Genomic DNA, 22,349 nt, shown 5'->3' on the forward strand with positions numbered 1-22,349 from the left:
CTGACACACACTCGTCAGCTGTGTGTGTCTGAGATTACGATAAGGAGCATAAGTCGAGTCTGCATTTGAATCAAACTCAGAGAGAAAACAGTGCACAATTCATAGAAATGTTCGAAGTGCTTGATTTAGCTCGCATTTCTCCACATAACATGCATGACTCATTAGGCACTCTGCATTAACTCTATTCAGGAACTATGTGTGTAGGCGTGGAAAGAAAAATAGGGAATCCCACACTGGGACCTCAGCGATACGTGAAGACACCATAACGGCCCATGATTGCGGAAAGATTGAGTTCAGATAGACCATCTCAGACGAGGCAAATAGAGGACACACACACGCACACACACACACACACACACACGCACAAACTCTTACACAAATAACTGCACACAAGAGAAATACACACAGGAATAAACAGCGGAAGGAAATCATCTCCAGTCTGCCAGTATGAAGAGAAATGAGACTGGAGACCAAAATAAACAGTAAACAGCCTTGTCGCTAAGGCTAGCCTGTCGTTCCTCCTAATATTTTCCTTCAATCTCACTCTCCCCCCTCTCTACCTCTGGCCCAGTGTTTTTCTCCTCTTTTCCCTCTCGCCAACAGTTCCTCTCATCATCCCTCGCAATCAAGTTTCAGTAAGTTGCTTGACTTTTGCTGGACATGTGCGACAGACAGACAGACAGACAGAGAGGCAGAGGCAGTGCGAGAGAGCTTGTGTGTGTGTGTGTATGTGTGGAGTGTGTTTCCACCTGCCTGCGTGTGTGTGTGTGTGTGAGTGTGAGTGTGTGTGATATGAGGAGACTACAAGAGCCAAACAATCGATCTTATCGTCTCCAGGTCACTGCGAGATGAAATTATTAGCTTCCTCCTCTCCCCTTCTCCTCTGCCTCTCCTCTCCAATCCTCAGGGGAAGATGGAGGAATATCGCCGCGGAGGCTCACTCTCCCAGATTAGATTTGAGGTGTGTGAGTGTGTATGCGGGCGTGTGTGTGAAGGGGAGAAGAGGCCAGAAAAGAGCAGAGGGGTCAAGTGTGCAGTTATTGCTTTTCCTTGTCTCTGTGGAAACCCAGGAGAGGCCTGCCACTGAACTGATGCTCAACAATGAACTTGGTGTGTATATGTGTGTGTGTGTGAATATATGAAGGGTTATGGGGCAGATTGAAACGTCAGCGGGGCTCTATTTATGATACGGTTCAGGGAATAGGCTGACATCGGAGGGGGCACATTGAAAGAGGGAGGAAAAATTGACAGGCAATAAAGGAGCAGTGGAGAAAACGGGATTTGAGAAAGAGACAAAGACACAGAAGACATCAGCTTTTGTCAAACGGTCAAGAGTATAACCCCATCAGCCCATCCCTTACTAGCAGCCATCAATCTGCATCCTTCCCATGTTAATATCCCAGAGAAACTCCTCTTTGGGGCTATTTGTACATATTGAACGCCTGTTTCACTGGTGAATGTTGTCCCTTCTTGACTTCAACTCAGCTACACACTGTGCGCTGTGACGGCAGACACACTCTTCTCTCAAAGGAGGGGACACGTCACAGAGACGAGGTAAAGAGGTGACAATAAAGAGCAGGAGATTCTATTCAGGGGAAACGTGTGTGACTGATGACAAAAGGCGAATGAGTACAAAACATCTACAAAGACACGACATTTGTAGAGTAACTACGATCACTGGCTGCGTGCCACTCATATCACCCCGTGATGCTGAGTCCTTGGTTACCATAGCAACACATCATTGTGTTTGTTCGCCTGTCAGTGTGCGAAGAAGAGTATGGTCTTCTACCTCTCATCGACTACCTCCACTTACTGTGCACTACTACTACTGCCACTAATACAAATGGTAATTCTGATGACTAAGACCAATTTCTACTCATGCTTCATCTTAGATTAATGTCGGCAGTACAGCATCAGTTACCACTACTAAAAGTACTTCTATTAGCTGTTCTACTTAGACTACCACTACGATATAAAGCCTACTTTTTTTCAATAGTTAGTCATGACTTAAATGATTTCAGCTGCTACTACTAATGCAACTGCTCTTACTATCATATTAATTTTGTTACAAATACTACTCCTTTTATTAGCACTAATAAAACTACAAGCTACTACTACAGCTATTACTACTGCTTTTTCTACTCTTATTGGTTCTGCTCTACAACTAGTTTCCATATCCTCCTGACTGCCGGTGGTTCAAATTTGTCCTCTGTGGAGGAAATTTGTAAACCTGAATATCTCCCACCCACTGCATACTACTGAATTAACTCCTTCTGCTATCTACAGAGGACATTTAGGGCTTTTAAATGATACCAAATGTGACGGGGTGGGGCTTTGGTACCTTTCTCTTTCTCATTAAGGAAAATGGTGTCCATCCGCGCATGAGCTTTTTATGGGAAGAGGGAAAGAAAGCGCATAATACTTTTTATTGAGCAAATTTTGGCTTGAAATGTTGTTGCCACACACTGTCTGAATTATTATAGTATATAATATAGTATCTAAGTGTTTAAAAAGTGTTCTACAATTTTTTTTTCCAGTATTCCAATTACCTTACAGAGATTGGGGGAATTTAAAAAAAAAATTGTGATTGGACAATTTTTTTTTACCTGGTAGTCAGGAGGATATACGTAAACATGTATGTGCAAAGAAAATACTGAAATATAAATACAAGCATGCTCCCTGATTTACTTTATTGTGTAGCAGCATACAAGTGCATGATATTTCCTTTGAATGATATGCACATCGAGAGCATAAGCACGAGAGAGGATTCATCAACACAACAGCCAGACAGAGCAAAGGATGTCAGATCAAAACACAGAGACCAACAGATTTATGAACCAAGAGGCAGGCGGCAGAAACAGTCCGAGACAGACAGACAACACAGGCAGCATACATAAAGACAAGACATCAGACATTCAGGAAGACACAGAGGAAGGCAGACAGACGGACAGACAGCAGAGCCTCATTAATGTAGACAGAGAGGCAGACGCGCAGGAAGACAGGTAGCCCATTAGCAGATGAGAGAGTTTAGGCAATTTAGCAGCTGATGCAGGACTTTGTTTCCCCAGGGGGGGAGAGAGGAAAGTGATTGGTGTGTGTGTGTGTGTGTGTGTGTGTGTGTGTGTGTGGGTGGGTGGGTGCATATGCAGGATGTGCATTCATCCATGTAGGCGTGTGTGCATATGTGTGTGTTGTGTGTTCTACATGGGTGGCACTATTAATGGATGGGGCTCTATTTTTGGTCTGAGTTGGAGAGAAAGTAACATTAGGCTACCAAACATAAGAGCACTGTTAATACAAAGGTAGGTGTAGATACATCCACCGTACTGGTGGGGTATATGGTACAGTTTGAAATGGATGGGGGTGAGTCAGGGAAGAGGTTGTAGGGGTTAGGGGGTGTGTGCGGATGTGTGAATATGAGTTCTAGATAGCAACACAGTGTGATCCATCACCTAATTTACACCAACATGCACTTGAGGCTCTTTTCCTCACAGCGAGCCAATTAGGTGGTTTCGTCTGATGACATCACCACACCCTCAGCGAGTGAAAACTGGCGCTGATATCACTCAACATCAGAAAAAATGACCACCTAAAAGGGAAATAAATGAAAGGGATGATAATGCAGGGAAATCTAAATGTATGCACATATTTATACATATATTATGCAAACACACACACACACACCTCTTTTTTTTGGCACGTTGTGTATGTGTGTGTGTGTGTGTGTGTGTGTGTGTGTGTGTGCGCGTGTGTGTGTGTGTGTGTGTGTGTGTGTGTGTGTGTGTGTGTGTGTGTGTGTGTGTGTTACTGCAGGTCTTGGTTTTGTTCTGTTGTCTGAACCACACTGAAGTGGCTATTTTTTAGGTTTGTTACTTTGTCCAGTTTGCATATTTGCTGTTTTCTGTATTTTCCATGCATGCAGGGTTTGCAGTTGTAATACTGTTAATGATCATGTTTTGATTACTGCAACATTCAGCTAGAAGTTACACTTTCTACCTGACACCAACACATCATTTCGCGTGGAAGTGCAGCTTCTGTTCAAATACAGAGCCACAGGTATTTATACTGCTCAGTGCAGTGGAGTAGAGTGGTAGTTCTGGCACAAGTCAGCATGTTGTTGTTTGCGGCTGAACTAGTTTGTTTGCTAATTCTTGTGGAGGGAGCACAAAGCCAAGTACCCTGAGCAATTTAAAGGGATGCAAAGCAAAAACAAACAACTCCAAGAGCAGAGGCATGAATGAGAAATGAAATGGAAGATACTGTAATTGCTGACAAGTATAAAAACCTGCAGGGAGGAAAATTAAGTCTCTGGCATTTACCAGCATGGATGCAAAACACATTCCGACACATGCACACACACACACACACACACACACACACACACACACACACACACACACACACACACACACACGCACACACACACACACAGAGAAAAGCATCAACAAAGGAGAGGAGCGCATTCTAAACAGGCTGCAGCACTTGGATCTAAGCTCACGTCAGAATGCATCTTCTTTCTTTTTCAGCTTGCGGGCTAGCCTCTAACCCTGCTGTCATGGCAACGCCCCAAGTGGTGGTGGCAGTGGGGGGGGGGGGGGCTGTGGGGCTGGGGGGTGGATCCAGGGGGGATCCAGGGGGGGTCCAGGTCTTGAAGAACCTTTCTGTCCCTTATCTTCCTTCTCTTTCTCCTCCTCTCTCTGCCACCCTTCAACTCTGTATCTTCTCTCTTTTGGGGAGATACAGGCCAGGATTACTGCATAATGACCCCTGTATGCTCCTATCTCCTATTACACACACAGAAGCACATTGCAGGGGTTGTGTGTATATACGTGGCAATATCACCCCTCTGCAGACTGTTATAATCCCTCTGTGCCCTCCAGCCTGATTTCCACTGTTATATCCACACTGGTTCACACGGGTATAATAGTCTTTAACACACATGTAAGATGATATGAGCGTGAGAGGGAGTGCTGGTAACATTAGACTATATATATTTACCCTTTATTTTTTCTCAGCAAGATGAGAATGGCATTGAATCAAAGCTAATGAAACTGCTTTTGCTGGATGCAATAAGCTCCATAGCTGGTTTAACACTTTGTACATTTTAAACGCTGCCCAACAAAACATGTTCTTGTTCCTGAGAGGATGGAGGTAAGCAGGAAACACAGTATATATTAGGGAGTGGTTTGCAGTTTGAATATTATATCAAAGAAAAGTTTTAGTCTCAGAGCAAAATGTGAAAGAAAAATGAATTTATGTCCTTATCTTGTAACACCTGCAGTGGAAGTAAAGTTCTGCTCACCTGACCTTTTTGAACCAACTTGTATTCAGCCTGAACTCGACTTGAGCCTGAGCCACTGCAGCTTAACAAGCCTGAACCCTGATTTAATGCCCTGGGATTTTTTTTTGATGGAGTAAGAGCCATTCTTATGGTAAACTGACTGCATTTACAAAGCATTTTTCTACTTTAGCAGACAAAGGGTTTACAATTCACCTCTCATTCACCTATTCTCTCTCTCACACACACACACACACACACACACACACACACACACACACACACACACACCGATCATTCCTTCGGGAGTCAGATATAAACCCACAGAGGTCATAACTAGGCTAGTTTTCAGCAGCATTGCCTTCACCTCCATTTAGTTTTCACAAACCATGACATTATCCCCTTAATGAATATTCATACAAATGTAACCTCTATTTAACCACATTTTGAAAACCACAGTTAATGGTCCCTTCAACTACAGTTAATTTATGATTTCTGTATTTCACAGAACTGAGCCTGAAATTCTTCAATGAACGAGTTGCCCTGCAAAAGACATCCACTAACCCTTTTCAGCCTGTATCAGATAATGAGGAGGACGCAGCTCAATGCCACTGTAATAAAAAGATAAACAAACGTCCTTCTTAATTATTAATTCCTAATGAAATGTGTCCATTGCAACATTTATTAAATAACAGCTCATAAAACATCTTCAAACGCTCAGCCAGTGTGGCTCGTTGAGAATCTGACTGAGAACTTGAGGGCATGCAGAGGCAGTAATTTTAGCCACACCCTAAAGCATGCCCTACTTTATCGACTATTTTACTCTAAATGTGACCATAATTTACAAAATAAACACCATGCTGGTTTGAGGAAGACTTGAAACCAGTAACTGAGACCATAAACTCATTAGGAAACTGTTTACTGAGTTAGTAAGTCAAGTGAGAAGTAGGGTCATTTTCTGATAAGCTTACTTACAATCAGACTTCTTCTTGCAACCAGTGGAAACGCCCCCTGCTGGCCATTAGAAAGAATGCAGGTTTAAGGCACTTTCGCAGTGGCTTCACTTTTCAGCCACATTCACTTATTATACTGTCTATGATACTAGATAACAGTGCAATGACAGCTCACATGCTAACAGATCAGCTTTCCAGCAGTAGTTAGCAGTAGCGCTAGCACAGCTGTCCTCGTCACCTGACCCTCACCTTGCAGGTCCCGGTGGTACGTTGAGAGTCTCCCTCACACCAGCCTAATTGATGCAGCTGAGTAATCAGCTGACACACGTGGCATTTATCAAACGTTGTTTCCTGACACCTGTGCTTGCTTGAATAACCCTGCTGCTACAAAGTGCAAAACGCTGTCGGTAATTAGGCTTCTTTCATTGATTGGGCCCGTCTGCCTGTGGAGCAGACTTTACAACACCATACAGTTTGACACAGTCCCGAACTGTTTGAAACCTGCTGGGCCCCAAACCGGTTTGGGACGACATTCAATGCTCCGACTGTAATTAAGAACAAAAACTTATTCATATTTTGCAGTATTGATTACACTCTGTTCCGTGAGCCATCATGCCCAAGCACTTGATACACCGGGCGTAAAAAAAGCTAAAAATAACAGTGGTGATGTCTCATAAGATCAGAGAGCATCAGAGAACCAGCTCCTCAGACAGGGAGAGAGTGACGACTGGTGGAGAGACAGAAGGAGAAAATGAGACTGATAACAGTGACCTTCTACTGTCGTTAGGAATGAGTGTCTCTGACAAACACATACACACTCAAACACACACAGGGCATTCACCCCCTGAGGCAGCTGGATGCCAATATATATCCTACTACGAAAAAAAAAATATACACACACACACACACACACACACATATATGGAGCAGTGGTGTGAGCTGTCAGTCAGTATGGTGTCACAGAAGAGACCCCCTGGATTGAGTGACAGCTGGTGGACAGGATATGACATACAGCTACACTCCCACAGAGACTGCAGGAAGCACAGTGGCGCTCTGCACCGCACGGCTCCTCTCTGCCTTATCAAAACCGCACTCTCCTTCTACTGTACATTCTCGTTTTCTCCATCAACTTTGTTTTTCCTCACTTTCCCCACGTCTTCCCAGGTTTGTGGTATTTTATCAGGTCATGAGTGGCACCGTTAGTCCTCCTCTAGGGTTGTAGGTACAACCCCCACCAATCAGAAGAAAGGGCAGTAGCTTCTATGCAGCCTGAGAGACACTGCCCTGGGGAACGGAAAGTCCTCTGCTCATTCTCTTCTCCTCGTAAAGCTTAATTGCTGTGACAATTGAAAGTGACCTTGATGAGCATATCAACATTTTTATCAACTCCTCTCCCCTCTCGTCTGAATTACGGTGGCAGGAGCTTAAATGGGATTTTGAACGGGGTGTGGGCGGAAGTAAAGACAAAAGCGGATGCACCCAAAATGTCTGTTAGCATCACCCTTGGCACCGCGGCGCTGTGTGAGCCACAGCTTCTGGTCCATCTCAGCACATTACGTCAAACCAGGTCGAACGAAGAAGCAGCTCTGCAGAATCAGTTTGGGTAATAACCTTTAAAGCCCCCACCTCTGGTTTCAGTGCTGTAGTAGAACTGTGTGTGAATTTGTGATGCTTTATTTAACACAGTTGTGAAGCTGCGACCTCACAGTGTGTCCAATAAAACACACGCTGTAAAAAAGTTAATTGTCAGTTAACGTATTAACGCAGGTCTCAATGGACCGAACACATCTTTCTCTATCTGACTTCATTCATATTTTAATGTCTCTTCCTCCATGAATCACCTCATTTTCCTGCCTTTTGTTTTTCCCTCTCTCCGTTTCTCTCTTCCTCTCTCTAATCAACCCGGTGAGCAACACCTATCAGCACCGCGATGAGACGACCATCGCTGAGTGTGTGCTGACGATCTGCTGCGCTGAATCTCTGCATGTGCGAGTGTGGTGCTGTGTGTTACTATTATTGCGAATGTATCCACAATGCCGCCACTGCTGTGAATTGAACTGTATCTTGTCTGGCTCATTTGTCTTTTCAAAAAAACAAAAAAAACCAAAACTGTTGTGTACTGAGTGTTTGCATACGACTGCGCTGTCGGCGACAATGAGAGAAAACAGAAAAAAAAAGTAACCTAGATATCACAGACATGCAAAAGAAACTTTTTTATCCCCATGAACGTGAACAGACCGAGAAACACACTTATGCACGCAGATATGAATACACATGACATGCTGATGCACACACACACATACACACACACACACACACGCACAGAGGAGCAGAGAAGATTTTAATGATGTTTGACTGTTCAGTACGACTCCTGACTGCACGTCTCTCCCTCGCCTCCTGACCCATCGTTTCTCTGTTAAACAGGCCTATAGGCTACACACAGTCTCTGCCTCTCTCTCTCACACACACATGCGAAGCACACACACCTCAGAGGAGTAAGGGGAGTAAACATCCATTTCTCCAAAGCATCTGCACAGACACAAACCCCCTTTTCCCCGCAAATAAACAAAGGCAACAAACAGAAACACAAAAATAGCATGTAAACAAACACTGCATAGGAATGCACACCGATGTACACACATATGTACACACACGCTGTTAGACGCGAGTGTAGACACAGGTAAAAGCAGAGATGACAGAGATCCATTTTGCTAGAGGTACTGATAACGTGTTTGATTATTAAAGAAACAGACTGGAGTGTCGATGTCTCCCCGAGTGCGATGCAGATACTGATTAGAGATTACACACATTCAATTAGACGTTTCTCTGGCTGAAATTAGATGGCTTGCATGAACCTAATTCAATTCAAATTAGTCTAACACTCCTGCTAATGACACAGCAACACAGCCACACGCATTGCGTTGCTGTTATTGGATACACATACGAAATTAATACCAATGAGTCACACCCACAATAAGGTGATGTCACGTACGTCCGAGCACCAATCAGGACTCGCCAACAGTCAGTAAGAATCTGATGACAGTTGGTGAGATCAATAGTACATAAAGGAGTGTTTACTTTGGTGTTGCTTATTTAGTCATTGCATCTATTGGAGAAGAAAATTAATTTAATTGAATTTTTCACTAAAAAAAACCTAAAGACTGCATTGTTTTGCTTCAGTAAAGTGAAAGTTGGGTTAAATTAATAAAGAAAAATAATAAGGCTGATGGAAAGTTGACAAACTGACTTTTCATTTAAATGTTACCATGGAGGGACCTTTTGTCAAATTTTCAGGACAGTACATGTTGCATTGTGTCCTATGAAAACCATGTAGCTCCAAAAATTCCACTTTCCATGCTGCTTTGTGACCACGAAGGAACATTTAACCGTTCAGTTCATCTCAAAATTTGGACATACATGGTTTTCACTGGACATGGAAAGAAAAGCAGCGATGCGATGCCAGGATTTCAGAAATGTTTCTCTGTTGATTTCACTCATATAAATATTCCCATACTGTGCCAACAGCTTTTAAAAACACTAGAAAACTGTAAGAACAAAACAAATGTCGCTCTTTCTATTTGCTTATAATCTGCACGACTATTGTGCAGAAATGCGCGAGACAAGGAAAGTCTGGCACCGCCGTGTTTGACTGCAGAGCTGTTATCTGTCTGTTCGTCACATGCAAAGACTCGCCGCTGCAGTGGTGAAGGGATGGACAGATGTCTCCCACAAGATGCCACACATAAAACTACCACGCATAAAACCAGGCACGCACATTCACACCCGCTCCCTGACTGTCGACTCAGCAGGGCCACACCTATAGATGCTGTTGCCATGGTAACCCCATACTCTGCATGCCCCAGCTGGTGTTTCCCTGAGGAAACAAATGTAAGGGTGTGTGTGAGTGTGTGTGTGTGTGTGTGTGTGTGACAGAGAGAGGTTAATGTGCCCCATGTGTGCTTTGCTCTGTCATGTGCAGTGGGGTGTACTGAAGAGGAAAACATGGCTGGTTGGGAGCAGTTATCATGGTATCCCATTGTGTGTATGATTATTTGTGTGTGTGTGTGTGTGTGTGTGATCTTTGTCTGTGGTTGCTTTCTATATTTCAGTTGCTTTTGGTCGAGTGGCTCACCCCTGAGTGAAGACCACGAGACCAGAAAAACACGGATTCAGCCTTCCTTTTAAGAAAAGATGGACAGAGCCGTGAATGAAGATGAAATTCCGCTGAACCCCTGAGATCAACTTCACTGCCAACAACGTGCTGCCAAGCTCTGAACTCAAATGAAACCCAAATGAATTAATAGCTGATCGTACAACCACAACAATAGCTGACAACAAAGTCACGGAGCCACACCAGAGTAAACAAATACCCCAGCAGCCCACTCAAACACGCGACCTTTTCGCTATTTTCTTACAATGACTCATGCTTTAAATTTACACACATTACAGTGTGTGGTGACCTGGGTTTCTGCCAACATGGCTGAGAGGATTTGAGACAAGCACAATATTTAGTAGTCATGCTCTCGGGCTTGTTCACTGTAGCGTCACTCATCACAGGACATTACACAAAGACCAATAAAGGATTTAACAATAGTCTGCCTCAGATGAAGGTTCAATCCCTGATATAATCTATGCAATAGGAACAAGTGGCTAATCGCTGTGGTACTATGTTTTGCCGTGTACTTCGCTTTCTGTGTTGGGTAACATGGGGTACATGTCTGACATAAAGAATGAAAATGCCATGAACTAATCAAAAGCATCACATGTAAGTAGAAATGTACAGAATAATACACTCACAGAGCAAACAAGGGCTCAGCTTGCTGCAGTGATGTGGAAGTGACATCAAGAAGAATTTGTGTTAAGTCAGGTCATAATATCCATATTTGCTTATAGCATGCTTATTCTTCTTGCCACTTTTTGCTGCATTATTATGTTTCATGCCACCAATCACGGTGGAATACTGTGAATTCACTGCATCAGCTGTATTTAGATACTAACAAAACAGGGACCCACTCTTAAAACACTGCTCTGCAGCGCTACTAGTGGTCAAAAACTCCACATGATACTTTTAAAATAGGCTGTTTATTAATTTATTCGCCATATTTTCTCAACAGTTTTGAATGCTCCCACAAAGCCACATAGCAGCCAGAAGCCGAACCACACGGGGTGATTCAAACCACTGGTGGAGACACACACACTTCTGCCCTTTGCTAAGAGCCAACATGCATGGGGTACGGAGCGGACATTAACTGGTGTTGAGCACTCAGTGTTTCTGACTTTGCGTCAGCACCTGGTAGGAGTGCTGTCATTGTGTTTTAGTTTTTAGGCTGCTAACCATGTGAGAAGCTTGACAGTTTGCTCGTCATGTGACCAAACACCTAAACTGGAGACCTGTTGTAGCTCCCCTGTGTGCACACTGTATCACTCCTGCACACTTAGCACTGACGTAGAATAAATTCCGGACACTCTTATCTTCAGGATCACGCAGACACGGTTTAAAACAGTCCTCTCTCAAGATGTTCATTAGCCTGGACTGGCACAGCTGAACCGTTCCTGTCCATCTTTCCCGGCTGGCTAAAGCTCAGAGTAATCAAAGAGAATTGAGGCTTTGCTGTTCACTCACTGCATTTCCGCCTGATTTCCTGCGCCTCTCATACTTCTCCCTCACTGCGGTGCAATTTATAGACCGCTCAAATGTACACACGTCTGACTCATCATATGGCTTTCCTTTACTTCACTGCTTTATTTTCCACCACTTTTCTCCACCTAACCTGCTTTCGGCCAACGCTGCAGACTTCCTCCGCTCTTCTTAGCTTTTTGTGCTCTTTATTTGAACATTTCTCCTTTTATCTTCCCCTTGAACTCTTCTTCTTTGTGTTTATCATACATCTGCTCAATCTGTACCTGTTTACCAGGTAGAGCTGGGAATGAGTGGAGGCAAGGTTAATTGTCTCATTCCCCTTTCTAACCAGCATCAGGGCTGATATATCCTTCCCATCTCTTACTCTTTCTCTCTTAATATGTACTTTATTATCCATTACCTTCATCTGTCTCATCCTCCATTCCTTTTTTCCTCCACTCAAAATTCTCCTCCGTCCCCCCTCTTCCCAGTCAATCATCTCAGCTGCTCCTTCTATCTCTCGGCTGCCAGTTCATCTCTCCCTCTCTGCTCCAACCTGCCATCTCTCAACCACATATCATATCATTCCCCTCTCTGTGCACTTTCCCTCACCGATCCACTCAGCCGGTCTGTCAGAGCATGGGTGTGTAGTTGTTTGAGAGTGTGTGTGTGTGTGTGTGTGTGTGTGTGTGTGTGTGTGTGTGTGTGTGTGTGTGTGTGTGTGTATGTTGATGTAAAACAACAGCGGGAGCATCAGCTTGTTCCACCAGCGAAACAGACAGAGTTGAGAGTGATGCATTAGGAGGAGAAGGAGATAAAAATGCTGTGTACAAAATTAAGCATTTAAGGTGTTTAATCGATCATTCCTAAAATTTCTAATATATTTTTTTTGCTTAAAAAATGTACCCTATATGCACTCTCCATATTGGGCCAGGTTCATTTGAACTAATTTTGTTGCTTTGACACTGCAATGTACTGAGGATACATGTGTATGTTAAAAAGAGCACAGTCGACCCAGAATAGTCAGCATTAAAGCGACTCTATAGGCGTCTGTCAGGTACAAGGTTTCTATGTTTTACAATGCAAGAAATGTGTTGCTTTCTCTCATTTTACTAGTCATTTTCAAGATTATATTCACCTTTAATGATGTCTTAATGTCTTATTTATCAGACGCCATCTCAGTCTTTCATCATTAAACTGGTTGGTGCTATTACACCAAGGTCAGCTACAAAATCGACTCTGGCTTTTGTACAATTTCCCTGTCTTTAATTGAAACAGGAGCTGTTAGTGTCTATGACAACCAGGACCAGCTGGGACAGCTGAAAGATGCTCTGGGCAGTTTATTCACTCGGTCGGAAATACAAGTCTAACCTTTCCTTCTGGCAGCTCAGAGACGAGCTTGTGCTGGGTGGGGGCGGAGGGTTGGGAGAATCATGAATGTCAGCCAAGTGGGAAAAGGATTATTTTAAAAACAGACCTCATCATGACAAATATGTTAATCGTGCTAGGTTAAATCAACGTCCACTCACAATGACAAACACCTTTGCCCAGCTTGGTCGCCACACAACCACTCACTCCCACACACAGACACACAATTACCCCCTGAGGGCGGTGCCACTCGCTGTCATCCTCTCCTCCATCCTCTGGGCTGAACCATTAATGGCTAATTTGCAGGCTTTTGGGGGTAAAAGGTCATCACACTGATGGATGGAAGGTCTAAGGGCTCATCAATACTAACCTTCCTCCGTTAACACACACACAAAAAGGCACACAGACACACATCTAGGTGCAGAATGAATTTAAACACATATTTCTACCAATCCGATGTACACACTCATGCACATGCACACACATTCATTTCTCATTTTTAACCATTTAACCACAGGCATTACCATCCGTACTAGTGCCATCTATCTTCACAATGGCAGGCGTGAAAGGAAAACCACAAACCCACAATGCATTTCTCCAGTGCAGTTAAACAGGAAAGGGACAAAAAGGGAGGAAGCAGCAGTTGAAGGACAGGCAGCAGAGAGGTGGGGGTTGGTGAGGAGGGAGGAGAGGGCCTTGGTTGATTCAAATTGAAAATAGAAATCTGTGTCTCTCATTGACTTGTGATATGTATTTGACCAAGTGACGGCCAGTGCAGACGGTCATTGTTTGGATAGTGAAGAAATATCAAAGCAGATTGTGACTTGCTTTAATTCTACATTACAGTAAAAACATTACACATTATGGACACCTATTCCTTTTATGAGCCACACTTATCCATAATACACATTCAATATCACTGTTTAACTGTTAATCTAACTTCAAAAAGGCTGTGGCCTAGGCTGCAGCCTAGTCACCATGGATACACACGCATATGGTGACACAGCATCTAATTAATTAATCAATGACTGACAGCAGAGGATTAATCAGCTTTGCTGGCTGAAACAGCCAAATAACGGAACATAATTACAAACACTGACACCCCCAGACAAACACACACACCGCTTTGATGATCTTTGTTTTTATTATTATACACAAATTCAATTTATTTGTATATATTAAGGGATTAGGTTCAACTTTAATCTTAAAATGGGCTAAAATCTGGATTAATCGCCTTGTAACCAGAACTCTCTCTGCCTTAACTAAAGGTGGGAAAACTGTTCGCTGTCTTAGAGCGAGACGAAGTGACATATGTACTGTGTCAAAATCAAGCTGGAGGCATGAAACGGTTATCTTAGCTTAGAACAAAGACTGGAAGCGGGGAGAACATACATTTCCATTAATTGCATAGAAGATTAACATAATATCTTACAGCCACTTCAAATGCAAACACATTTTTCATGTATAGTTTATGCATCTTAGCAATAATTTCTCCTGAATAAACAGATACGAACAGTACCAAGACAGGGGATACATGATGCAAACACTAATTTCAGATGGAAGGTCACAGTAGGGAAGTGTATCATAAACAAATTTATCTGTAGATGGGCCGCGGTGACATCCTACTCCCTGCTGTGTCAGTACACACACGCACACACACACGTGCACGCACATAAATTTTGCCTAGTCACAGTGCAAACAATGACCTATTGACTGGCCTTGGAACTTGGACACACAAACGCAGCACGTGCAGATGATGATGATGATGCAGTTGAAGATGAAACTGTAGAGGGCAGAAATGAAGAGAGGTGCGATGTAAACACGAGAGAGACGAGACAGATGAAAGAGGAAGAGCCAAAAAGTTAGAGAAGGAGGAAGACGGGAGAAAACAGAGAGCAGGGAGGAAGCGATGGAAGAACAGAGAGCGGTGACGGTACATGATGAGATGGAAATGAGGAATAGTTTGATCCCCTACGTAGACCACGGAGGCATATCAATCAGTTTTATCTCCCTATTACCAGCCCATGTACACACACACACAACCTCCCTCGTCACTCCCAATCATGCAGACTGGCAGACAGAAGCACGCCCTGGAGCTGTGATGCCATTGGCCAGCAATGATGTCATCTCTTCCTGGAGGTTGAGCAGCGAGCTGAACAATTGGCTGGCTGAGGCAGACAGTGGGAGAGTGCTGCTGAGGTATCAATTCCATTCATACACGGGCAGCAGTGGAGCGTGTGTGTGTCTGTGCGTGTGTGTGTGTGTGTGTATGTGTGTACAGGTGTGTGTGTATGCATGTGTGTGTGTTTGTGTTTGTGTGACCACTCCCCACTGAGGCATATAGGCAGACCTATTAGGGCCGTGTCCATCATTCAGGGACACAGACAGTACCTGCTGGGACGCTCTCTAATGGACACTCTCTCTGTCTCTCTCTCTCTCTCTCTCTCTCTCTCACACACACACACACACACACATACACTGGAATTTCGCTCAAATGCACACTATCAAATATGCAAGTAATCATGCATGCACACACACACACACTCTCTTGCGCACACACAGCTGATGGGGGTTGGGAGGGTTGAGATGGGTGTTGTCTCCCTGTTGTTACCGGGCTGTTGTCATGGTGATGCAGATGGAGCTTTTACTGCTAGCTGGGACTTTGCAATAAACTGCAAACACACACGCGCGCCGACACACACTCTTGTCACTGACGCGTGTGCGTGCGCGCCTTTTGAGAGCAGCGTTGCCCTTGCAACTGCTTTCAAGCAACAGACAAAATAGGAAACAGAAAAGGACCGCTTTCAATGTCTGGAAGTGTGTGTGAGTGTGGAGGTGTGTGCGTGTGAAGGTGTGAGTGTAAACACTCCCAGGAGACACGCTAGACACGTTCCTCTAAGAGATGCTCATGGGAAATTAGCCTGTGATAGCCTGTTACAAAGTGCTGCACATTCACTCTCCTTCTCTTTCTCTCTTTCTCTGCTTACATGTTTTGCACTCCCCTCCCCCTCTCACCACCCACCACCTCCCACTCCTCACCCAAACGAGTATGATGTCACTCACGGCTTTGTAATTGCCAGCATAGCTGTTGGGATTTCTTTCAAGACTTCACGTGTGAACACAAGATGCAAACCAGCCCTGAGTCTCATTTAAACAAGCTGTAATTTAGTTTACGTGAAAACTGTAACTCACACATTATAGATAGATACAAATGCAGATAGCACATACTGAAAGCCATTTCACCAGCAACGATAATGTGATTTCAGATGTCCTGATACAGAAAATGATTGCCTTGCTGGAGGATGTTCTTCGCCTGTGTCTTGTCCATTGCTCTCTTATATCCGGACACTTGTACTGCTTACTTATTACATACCGGAAACATAATAATAACTGATATCTACTGTTCAATCGACCCAGTCGTCTCTCCACCTCTCTGCCTCTCTAATTGCTTTTACTAAAACCCAGTGATCATGTGTATGCATGAGTTATATGTGTTCCAGCACACGATCGGAGTGTCCACACCGCATGAATTCTATCTTATTAGCAGAAGTGCAATCTAATTTGAATTGAATTACATCCAACAAAGCTATCAAATTTCAGTCAATTAAATCTGTTTCATCTCCAATCAGTATCTGTATCTGATCCACATTAACACCCCAATCTGCGTCTTTAATAACTAAGAAATGTTATCAGCACCTTCAGCAAAACGGCACTCTATCTTCTCCATCTCTGTGGGTGAACCCTCGTGCATCGGCAGCAGCGCTGAAACAACCAGTAAACTCAACTGACAGTAAAAGACTTTTGAAAATCATTTAAGATATTTAACAGGAACAAATGCAAATTAACTAAATATATATCCTTAAATTAATCTAAAAAAAAAAAAAGTATTACTTTTAGCTCCGATCTATGGACCGATGCATGTGTACATGTGTAGGCATACATGAGTGAATGTCTGTGTGTGTGTGTGTACGATGTGTGCGTAGTGCCATTCTCAGCTGCTCTCTGCAAATCACCCAGAGACACTCAAACAGCCCCTGGTACTTTTCTTCAAGGAAAATGATGCATTAAATACTCCATAGAGGTCCAGGGCCTTCTGTAACTCAAACACACACCACCCAGTGGGATTTATTAGAAAGGATAACAGAGAGCATCACTGGCATGGAAAACTGGAAAACCTAGAGAAGATGCACTTGCACTGGGAAAACAGACTCTGCACTGAATATTCAGCCTACATGAATAAATGAGTGATCAGAAAATAAGACTTAAGTGAAGGGCAGGGCAGTGTGGTAACAGTCTATTTTCTGGTATTGATGTATATGACATGATCAAACTTTGAAGCACTGAACTGTGCTTCACTGCTTTGAATTACATGAGTCAAAACACTTCATAATATCATCACAATATGATTCAGATGAAAGTAGATCAATATTATCCTTTAATGATACCTAAATCGACACACTCGCCACGCTTCCTGATTGCATCCATTATTTATCATTTTAAACCAGAGGGCTCTGCTTCTTGTATCAAACACTTTGCATTAAAAGCACGAGAGCACAACTCCCCGTGCTGCAACGCCTATTTGTTTCATTTGGGAGAACTGAGCCTTGAAAGCCGCCGGTGATCCGACAGCCTCCGCCTTCTCCGAGGTCAGGTGAGGTCAAAGATGAGGAGGGCAAACAATTGCCAACCTCCTGCTCCAAATCCCTTCAGCATGCCACACTCCCTCTCAGCTGTGTCGTTCCCAGCATATGTGAGCACGGTGTGTGTGTGTGTGTGTGGATCCACAGGCATGTGTGATTTCTTCAGCGAGAGACTAGTGGAGAGACTTCAGAGGACTGATTCACACACACACACACATGCACACACACACAGAGCTCAGCCCTCCACGTCAGTTCTGAAGGTTTGCTTGTAAAACTAACAGACACTTGACTTCATTCATCTTAAATCTCACCATTAGAATTTGTGAATGAATGCAGCAGTGAGAGAAGAGTCGGAAGAGAGAGAGCACAAGGAGGGGAGAAGAAGAAGAAGAAGAAGAAGAAGAAGAAGAAGAGGAGAAGGTGAATATTCTTCTTCTTCTCAATCAATAGTGAGCAAAGTGGCTTCAATACATAAAGCGTGCTAATGGGCGACGCAATAAACCAAAGCTCAATGGGAAATTATACCTTTACATTCGAGAGCTCTGTCGCAATCTGTGATCATCTGTACATCATTTCTCTTCATTTAAAGGAGCGTCTGCGCTTTTCAGCATTCACACCTCCATTCAAGTCTAGGAGCAATCAGCCCTCCATTGTTAGCATCCCTGTGAGGCCACAGTTGTGATCATTTGTCATGTTTTATGCAGCTCTCATAATCCCCAAATTCAAACTAATCTGCCAAATCAAATAATGAAGAATCCGATTCAGCAAGCAGAGCGAAGGAGAATTAAGGAGAACATAGACTGTGATTGTAGGGAAAGATGAAAAAGGAAGATGTAAATATTCACCAAAGCAATTACTTTAAGCTCTACTTCTTAAATGTTGAGAGAGAGGAAGATAATTATAACACTGAGTTGAAGGGCATTTTCAGCTCTAACCTGCAGGCAGGTATTCTTCAGAATAATCACCTCTTCCTCTCTCTCCTCTGTTTAAATACCATATAGGTTTATGCTCTTATGTTATTCTACTTTAAAGCTTTCCTTTATCATGCAGAAGAGAGTGGCCAGATGGTTGCACGAGGCACTGAGCTGGAAACCTCTGTGATCCTGGCCTGCAGCTACAAGTCATGATATGCAGGAGACCATTTGGTTTTTTGCATATCCACTTGTTTGAATGGTGAGCACATTATGCGCTTGAGTTTGCTGAACCGTAGAAGTGCACATTTCTACACACCAGCCTGGCCGTATTTATTTAAATTACATTATTTCTACCTCTTTCATTAATGCCATCACCTGATCGCTCTTAGGTCTAACAACGGCTCTCGTTTAGAGCTGAGCTTTGACTGTGAACAATTAACCTAGCATGCAAGTCAACATTATTTTATATGAACCATATGCAAACACATCTGTTAAGCCACATTTTATCTCTTTAGGAATCAAAGCACTCTTTCTACCTTTTAGAGTAAGCAGTAGTAATAGTGACCTGCAGCTGAAGGACCACTTAACTCTCTGTGTTTGACCTTCCTCGGCCAAGATGAAGATTAAAAGAGAGCCAGAGCACAATGCATCAGAGGGACAAAGAACTGCTGAAGAATAAGATAGCAGCGGACTCTTTAGTATGCTGTTAAAGCTAACTCAATACTTTCTATAGCTGCTCCATGATAAGCCTTCAAGTGAAGGCAATATAAGCCTTCAGATGGTTAGATTTTAAAGCGAAGAGGGCCTCAAACATCTAACATATGTAATCAAGGTAAGGAGAACTTTCTTGTGATGTTCCTGACTAACCTTCACATCATAATCACATTCTTCTACCGTGCTAGCATGAACGCTATCCAGGAAAAAACCTAGAGGTAGATGCTCCGAAGGAAACTGTCCTCTCGAGACATCAGCAGCACTGATCATTAAGTAGAAAACATCAGAGCGGTTCAGGCAGAGCACGGAAGTCTTGCCTGTATTAGCTGATTGGCATCAGCTGTTTCATTCGTGCCTCACAATCACTGGCTCATTCACAACTGCGCGGCAATCAGCTGATGAGTAATGTCCAATCATATTGAGGTGCAGCCATTGTGACCATGACACTTGACTCCCCGACTCTGCTGATGCACTAAGGCCAGTTTGCTGCGAGAGCTCCTTCCTCCACCTGAACCTCCTCCTTATGTTTATTGGTGATTGATTTAAGACTGAGGCATTGTCCACATGTATACAGACATTTTGCAAAACAAACATTTTCCTCTGTTTTTGGGGCTGTTCACACAACAAGAGTGTTTTAGGTCACCAAAAGAGACCTTTTGTTAAACACATGCTGTGTGGACAGAATATTGTGGTCAAGGCCTGAATCTCCCTCAGTGACCACAGTCTTTTCCACCAAATTTAACTGGACATGGTCAATTCCTTGACTCTAGTGACTTTGACTAAACCTCTTCAGAGTGCAAGTTCTCTATCAGAAGTAAAGTCAGGAGTAGGAGGATGTTATCATAGTGCCACAAAGCAGTTAGGGAGGAGGTTGAGGTGGATGGTTGGGGCATAAAAGGGTCTGATTTTGACTTTGACCACAAGCAGTTGTAGAAATGCTGGTTTCTTTAAACCATGACCCCAATCTTTGCCTTAAAAGTAACCAAACCTTCATCACAGAGATGCTGGTAATTCATATGATTTGTTGTCCTGCTAATGGGAGCACCAGATCAGAGGATCAGTTCAGACCATGTTTTGTTGTTTAGGTGTGCGGAGGACTCATTACTTAAATCTCATTCCGAGGAACTCTCAGCAAATCAAAGCGAGGTTGCAAGTGTCAAACCAACTTGTATAAAGTAGTTAATCTAAAGAAGCATTGATCGATTACACCGGCTTAAACTAATCCTTCTCTTCAGCCGATGCCCAAACTAGAATGGTTGAACATGTTCACCATAAGCCACAAACTAAAACGTAAGATTTGATGCTTGGCATAATCCAGACATTACAACCCAAAGAAGATCTGAGAACAGAGAAATGTGAATGAAGAGCAAATTCATAGGATGGTCTGGGGCACCACACACACAGTCATACACACATGAAAAACGCATTCAGTATATGGCTGACACATACAAAGACACACACACACACACAGGCTTGCTCCTCATTACTGCCAAAAACATCACAGCGCTCTAATGAGGATATGGACTCTGGAACAAGGCAATATAAGCACACACACACACACACACACATGCACAGCTGCCCTTCACACTATGAGCCTGAGGGTGTGACAGGCAGGCACGCCAAAAGAGGATTTGTGGTGAAAAGCTTTGGGGAGGAGGGTGAGAGGGAGAGGGAGATAGGAGGAGTGGAGAAGAGGGGATTACATGGTGAATATTTCAATACTAAAACATACCAATTGGCTTGGGCTCCCTTTTTGGCTTGGACAGACAAACACACACACATACAAACAAACACACACACACACACACACACACACACACACACACACACACACACACACAAAGGCATTAGCAAGGCCATATCTTCTACAGCTAGCCTCGTAGTGAGTAGACAGAGAGTGGGGTGCTGGGTAAAGCTAATACAAAACTACAGTTGCCCTCCTGGGGATCTGATGGACAAGCTGATTGCTGGTTAACCTGCTGTGACTGATTGACTGGACCAAAACCAAACAAGCTCTCCCTTTCAATTCAAGGAAATGTAAAAAGTGCACAACATCAGACATCAGTGAAAGTAGCTCCAACTTGCAGGAGGCACGACTGCATGAAGTGTTTTTTTGGTTAGTGTAAAAATAATAACTTCAACGTGCAGACTGAATTGCATAGACATGAAGTAGATGAGGAACTATAGAAAGGACATATCGCCACTGGTATCAGTTCAGTTATTAAACTGTGACCTGCTCTTGGGAATAGAGATGAAGCGCAGGCGAGACACACAGAAGGGACATCAATGCAATAAAACTGGCCAGTTTAATATGTATGATCTGTTTGTTGCAGGATTTCTGGGAAAACTCTTCCTGCTGCATGTAATAACTGGAGCTCTGTGATGATCTCACTTCTTTATATCACTACGGCTGAATATTATCTGCTTTTTTTTTTTTAAAGTGTTATTTAGCATTATTTTTTAGGTTTATTGTTCATTTGGAGTAAAAGAAACCAACGATACGAAAGCCCTGGTAAAATCAGTTTTCAGATGGATAATGTACAATGATAACAACCTGTATTTTTACTTACTTAGATGGACTCTTGTGCATAATCAGCAGCTCATTTGCATTCACTCCCAAATTTGTCTCCTCATATTCTAAAACCACAAGATCCTCTGAGCTTTGCTGCCACACGAGTCCTTCATTTACTGTAAACTAAGGTTATCGGCCTGTTCCTGCAGCAGGAAACATTTGGGCGCAGGGACAGAGAATCAGGTGGTAAATCTTGTGGGATTTTCCAATGAAACGCAGTGTAAACAAAAACAGTTAGCCTTATATTCTACTGTACTGCCATATTATGGCCTTACATTATTATAAGTCAA

At 43.3% G+C, this 22,349-nt stretch overlaps 1 protein-coding gene across 4 annotated transcripts in view; it reads right to left on the minus strand.

Annotated features, from left to right (window-relative positions):
• Positions 1-22,349, minus strand: part of sh2d3ca (SH2 domain containing 3Ca) — a 52,999-nt gene that overhangs the window by 13,230 nt on the left and 17,420 nt on the right. The gene's annotated exons all lie outside the window — the stretch shown is intronic.

Source organism: Chaetodon auriga, chromosome 19 (genome assembly GCF_051107435.1).
Source record: "Chaetodon auriga isolate fChaAug3 chromosome 19, fChaAug3.hap1, whole genome shotgun sequence".
Lineage (NCBI taxonomy): Eukaryota > Metazoa > Chordata > Actinopteri > Chaetodontiformes > Chaetodontidae > Chaetodon > Chaetodon auriga.